The sequence below is a fragment of the Mya arenaria genome, chromosome 5 (assembly GCF_026914265.1).
Source record: "Mya arenaria isolate MELC-2E11 chromosome 5, ASM2691426v1".
Lineage (NCBI taxonomy): Eukaryota > Metazoa > Mollusca > Bivalvia > Myida > Myidae > Mya > Mya arenaria.
Window position 1 is genome coordinate 74,008,318 of NC_069126.1, and position 5,260 is coordinate 74,013,577.

Genomic DNA, 5,260 nt, shown 5'->3' on the forward strand with positions numbered 1-5,260 from the left:
CACAATCAATTGCATTGTCTTCTAATATGTATCTAAGTGGGTCAATTCACGTATATAAGATATATATATATATATTTCGTATTCGTTACTGAAACAATTCACCAGCACTTAAGCATAAATGTTGTTCAGAAGGAAGTTAGGCAAATTAATATATCTTCCTCAATTTTGAGTGTGTGAGTCTGCATAACAAAATGTGGTTAAGCCATTTCATATGATTTAAATAATATTTTTCACATTTATGCATTATTTTGGAGTTATTGTCGTCTTGCATTAATTTATTTTCAGTTGAATTTGTTACAAAACAAAGTTGCATGTGATAGTTTACATCAACTGATAATCGATTTAAAATGATCAGTAAGCATTATAGTGGCCATTTTTAGAGTTTTATCATTTCTGTCACCAATTATCATAACAAGATTTAAGATTGAAAAATTATTTATAAATATCAAGAAGGCCATGGCACATCTGAACAATATATATAAGTTGTATATATAGTTATATCAAATCAGCAGTAAACCATTACAGTTACGAATGATGGTGCATTTATTGTGCTAGTATGTATTATAGATATAAACCTCAGTAGCAAGTATGTATATAAACCTCCCTAGGGGAGTTAACTTATGTTCGTTAATATATTATCATTTTTATTTTTAAAACCCAAGATTTAAAATCTTTATTATCATTGAACAAAAGCATCTCAAAACGCTTCTTTTTCCATTATTTTCGTTCTTAAAATTCTCATTAAACACAACATATAGCATGCATATTGTTTTAAATTTAAAAGAACCTTTTGCAATTAAATTGTGTACAAATACAAGAATTCACGTTTTAAAAAAAATATAAACAGTATTAATTTCATGAGATTTGTTCAAGTACTCGTAGTAGATGGATTAGTTTGGCGGGACACTAGACACATGATTTCTTCGTGTTTTTGTTGGGTATATGGGCAAAACTATTCTGTTTTCGTCACTCGAGATTTGCATTTGGTGATATAAGAAGTTACTTTGAAATGTCTGAAAGCGAAGATTTGATCATATTTTCCCACCCATCCCATGCCTATTTTCACGTCGATTTTGCTGAAACAGGTGTTCTAGTATTATGCTTATTTATTTTCATTAACAAAGTTCCACTGATTGTTTTATCCCAGTTGATTCATGATGTTTTCTAGGATACCAGTCGTTAAGGATGTTGCTGACTCTAAGGTTGGACGTGGTCACAATTGTGTTAAGACGCTATTACCAATCTTCCAGCATCCGAATACTGCCTTTTCCTGCGTACATGTTCACCAAATACATTGCCAATTTCTAAACTGTTTGTGTTGTAGTTTTAGATAAGTGAATACAAATGTAATTAGTTCACTCACGTACCTAGTGAGCAATTACGCGCAGCGATATAGTTTCTTGCCGAACGAAAAAAAATCGCTGTTATATTGCACATACGTAATATAAACCACGTAATAGTTGTTTTTACCCGGGAGTGTAAAATATGATAAAATATATTAGATGGTCATATAGTTGAGCCAAAACAACACGCGTGACTTTGAATTGTAATACGGCGGCATGCTTTGCAAAAGTGTTAACCACTAAATGGGGCTTGAAGTAATGACCTCTAGGCTTGGGTCTTTTACACTACAAGCCGTTCGGCTTCAAGTCAAGAAATGGCAGCATAACACATCAAGGAAAAACATTCTGACGATCACAGCCCAACTCTAAGATATACGAGATAATGAATCAATGGAAACATCGTCTACATTATATTCATAAACAAAATATTGAAATAAATGCATGCACCAAGTCAAAAACATTTTATACTAAATTTAAACATGTTTGGCTACTATTTACAACAATAAAGTGCCTACGTTTTCGTTTAGTTCCCATGTACATGTTAAAGAAGAGAACAAGTTGTTTTCAAGGAAACATACATTAAAGTGTATCAAGATGCCTGAAAATTATGTCAAATGTTGCAAGGCTAAACGTCATTAATGAATACCCAAAGAAACACTAATGAACATTCGTCAAGCACATGCAATATGTGAAAATGTCATGTGAAAGTGGTAAACATCAATTACAGGCAATATGTGAAAATATCATTTGCATGTTACATGCCCCAACTATTTTTAATAAAATAGAATATAATTCATTTCAACGAACTCTCTCATAGATTGGCATCGTTTTAGCAAAGTTTGTTACAGAATGTTTTCCTGTCCTTATAATGCAAGTATGAACAATCGTGTTTAGTAGTTCATGCATGTGGTAATAAAATAAAGTGAAATGTTACAGCTGTCGCTTCATTCCAGCTGGGGTTTCCGATCAGTGCTGATTGATGGAATATTGATATAATTGTGGCCCAAATCAACATTTTTATCGAGGAATGTATTAAATTTAAGTGTGTGTATAATTTTGATGGATAATTCTGTGATTCCTGTGTCTTTGTAACTGCTCCTTCTTTGCTTGTCATAACAGTGCGAGGCTTCATAGTGTTAGTGAACATATCAAAACTACTGAATAAATCAGAGATCGATAGAGATACCCCCCCCCACACCAAAAATAAATAAATAAAAGATTTCACATGTTAAGCTAAATCTGGAACATAATGGAACATTATTTGTCATAATTGCAAGCATATTTTACATATGTTATCTGAGTATCGGGTTTGACCCTCCCCTTTCTTAACGTACGTCAACCAGCGACTTCAAGTAGTAATTATGTAATTGTAATGCTTACGTTGAATTTATTAACGTAACCCATTCTTGTAGAACGTCTCTCTACTGTTGCCGGGGAGCGTGCTGAATGCATAATTTTAGATTTCAAAGGATATAGAAAATTAAATGTTTAAAAGAAAAAGAATATCTGTGCAAGAGAAACATATATCAAGTAAAACAATGGGAATTGTAACTTTATAACGAAATATGTATTCACAAAATATGTGAATGTATTTTATTTATTTAGACCTTTGCTTCAAATCACAAGCATACAAGTAACTGAATTTGCATTATTGAAACTACATTCTGTGCACAATTAACATTCTTTTTTTGCATATGCTCATTAGTATAGGATTATGAATTTTAAGTTTATAAATAAAATGTTTGTTTAAATCTTTATAATAAATTTTTCAGAATCAGTTGAAGATCGGTGCTGCGATTTATGTTATAAGTGTGCTTTTATTTTTCCATACGTTTCATGGTTTGGCTTATAAACTTTAACATCGGCCTTAACTCGAAAACAGTTTAATCAATGAGATATACACAGGCTACCGAAGACAGTTTTTACATGTGTATCAAGGCTCATAATTCAGGATTTAAGTGTTGTGGAGTTAGACCCTTTGGTCGTTTGCAAAAACTGTTACTCGCACCCTATCTCATGAACAGTGCAATTTGACATTAATCACATTCAATGTGTTACATGTGACATAACCAAGATGTAAGCAAGGCCCAAAACAGAATGATTAATGAGTTTGAGTTGTAATCAGCATTAACTATTTTAAGAGGAACAAACAAACGAAAGTCGTTGTAATTACTGTAGATTCAAATGCGGGTTACCTATAACTGTGAGACACCGTCGAAGGCAGTGCCTGATTTCAGTTTATGGCTTTAATAATTTGTACCTCTGTTGCCCATGAACTATTAGAAATGCCGAAAGTGTATATGTTGTTAATAAGTTAAGGATAATCAAAAGGCACGAATAGGTTTCAGAATATATGTACGAGTCATAATAAAGTTGGAAGATTCCAATGGTTTCAACAAGATTTATGTCTACACTACATATTCAATAAATACAAAGCTTAAGCATAATCATAGGATACACTGTGGAAATAATAATCAAGTGAAGCCAGGTGATGTATGCACAAAACAAAATAATAACGACATACTTAAGAAAGAAGCCTTGAAGCCTATACTATGTTTCGCTTCTGTCACACAGTTAAGCTGGTTATACTGGTGTAAAGACTGTTTTGATTTGTTGAAAATTACAATTTGTTTATTGCTTAAAAAGTTGGGAACATTCATTCGCACAATGTGTGTATTGCTAAATAAGATCAACGTCATTCATTATTCAAATTCATAAATACATATCAATTGTTTGTTTAATTTATGTAAATATAACTAATGATCAATTCATTTCAATATATAAACAAGGCAACACACTTAAAACAAACAACACGAATATGAACATTCAATTACAATTTGTTAATTGATAAATAACTGGGAACCTTCAATAACAATGTCTTTATTGCTAAATAAAATGGGCTATTTCAATAGCATTGTATTTACTGCTTCATAATAAGAGAACATTCAATAACCTTACAATAAATATACAGAACAAATAATTGGCATATTGTTAAAATAAAAATATTCATTGATTGATTTCGAATTATTCGTAAAAAATATAATATAATGCATGTATACGTTATTATTTGATTGTCAATATACAGACCGTACATGAAAAATATAGAGTGAAAACTGGCCGTTAAATTACACATTAAACTCTTAACGCGTTAATGTTGTTCAATCTCTAACAAGTCATTATATACACTTATTCTGTGTTTCCGATGTACATGTTTGACAGAAAATATTGATCACACTAAACACATGTCATTGGCAATATTTTCAAATTGAATACATTCATTAATTTTGGTAAATGTTTTCGCTTTCAGAGATCTGGGCCCTCGCTGAGAAGTTGATTTCGACATATTCCACTGGCTCAGAATCCGTCGGTCGTTTTTTGCTTTGCATAGTTTTGCTGGTTTCTTCCAAGTGTTCAATGTCCAAATCAGCGTAGAGCAATGTGTCATCGACTGTCGCCTAAAACAGTTGTAAATTGATCACATTTAATATAAGCAAAGCCAAATATTATTTATGTTGGTAAATTGATTGTTATACCAAATGTATCATTACATTAATCATTTCAGCGAGCCATTTTCTATAATCATAAATTTTGATTTTTGGTGTCTTATATAACTCTGGTATAATGCGAAAGGGTATTGCTTGGTGCCCATTAATATGTCAAATTAATTTTAGATAAAGTTAATTGAGTTTATATTTTTCTATTAATTTGTTTAACTAAATATAACTATGAAAGCGTGAAATGTCCAATTTTGTAATATGTGTTGGTAAACAAATACAACTTCAGTACAACTGTTACACTATTGTTCTCTATTTCAGATGACACTCTTATAATATCAAGTCACGTGACCATTATTTACATTATTGAGCATTGGGAACTTAAATTCAGGCTTAGCATAGAAAGTTTGGATTATTAATTTC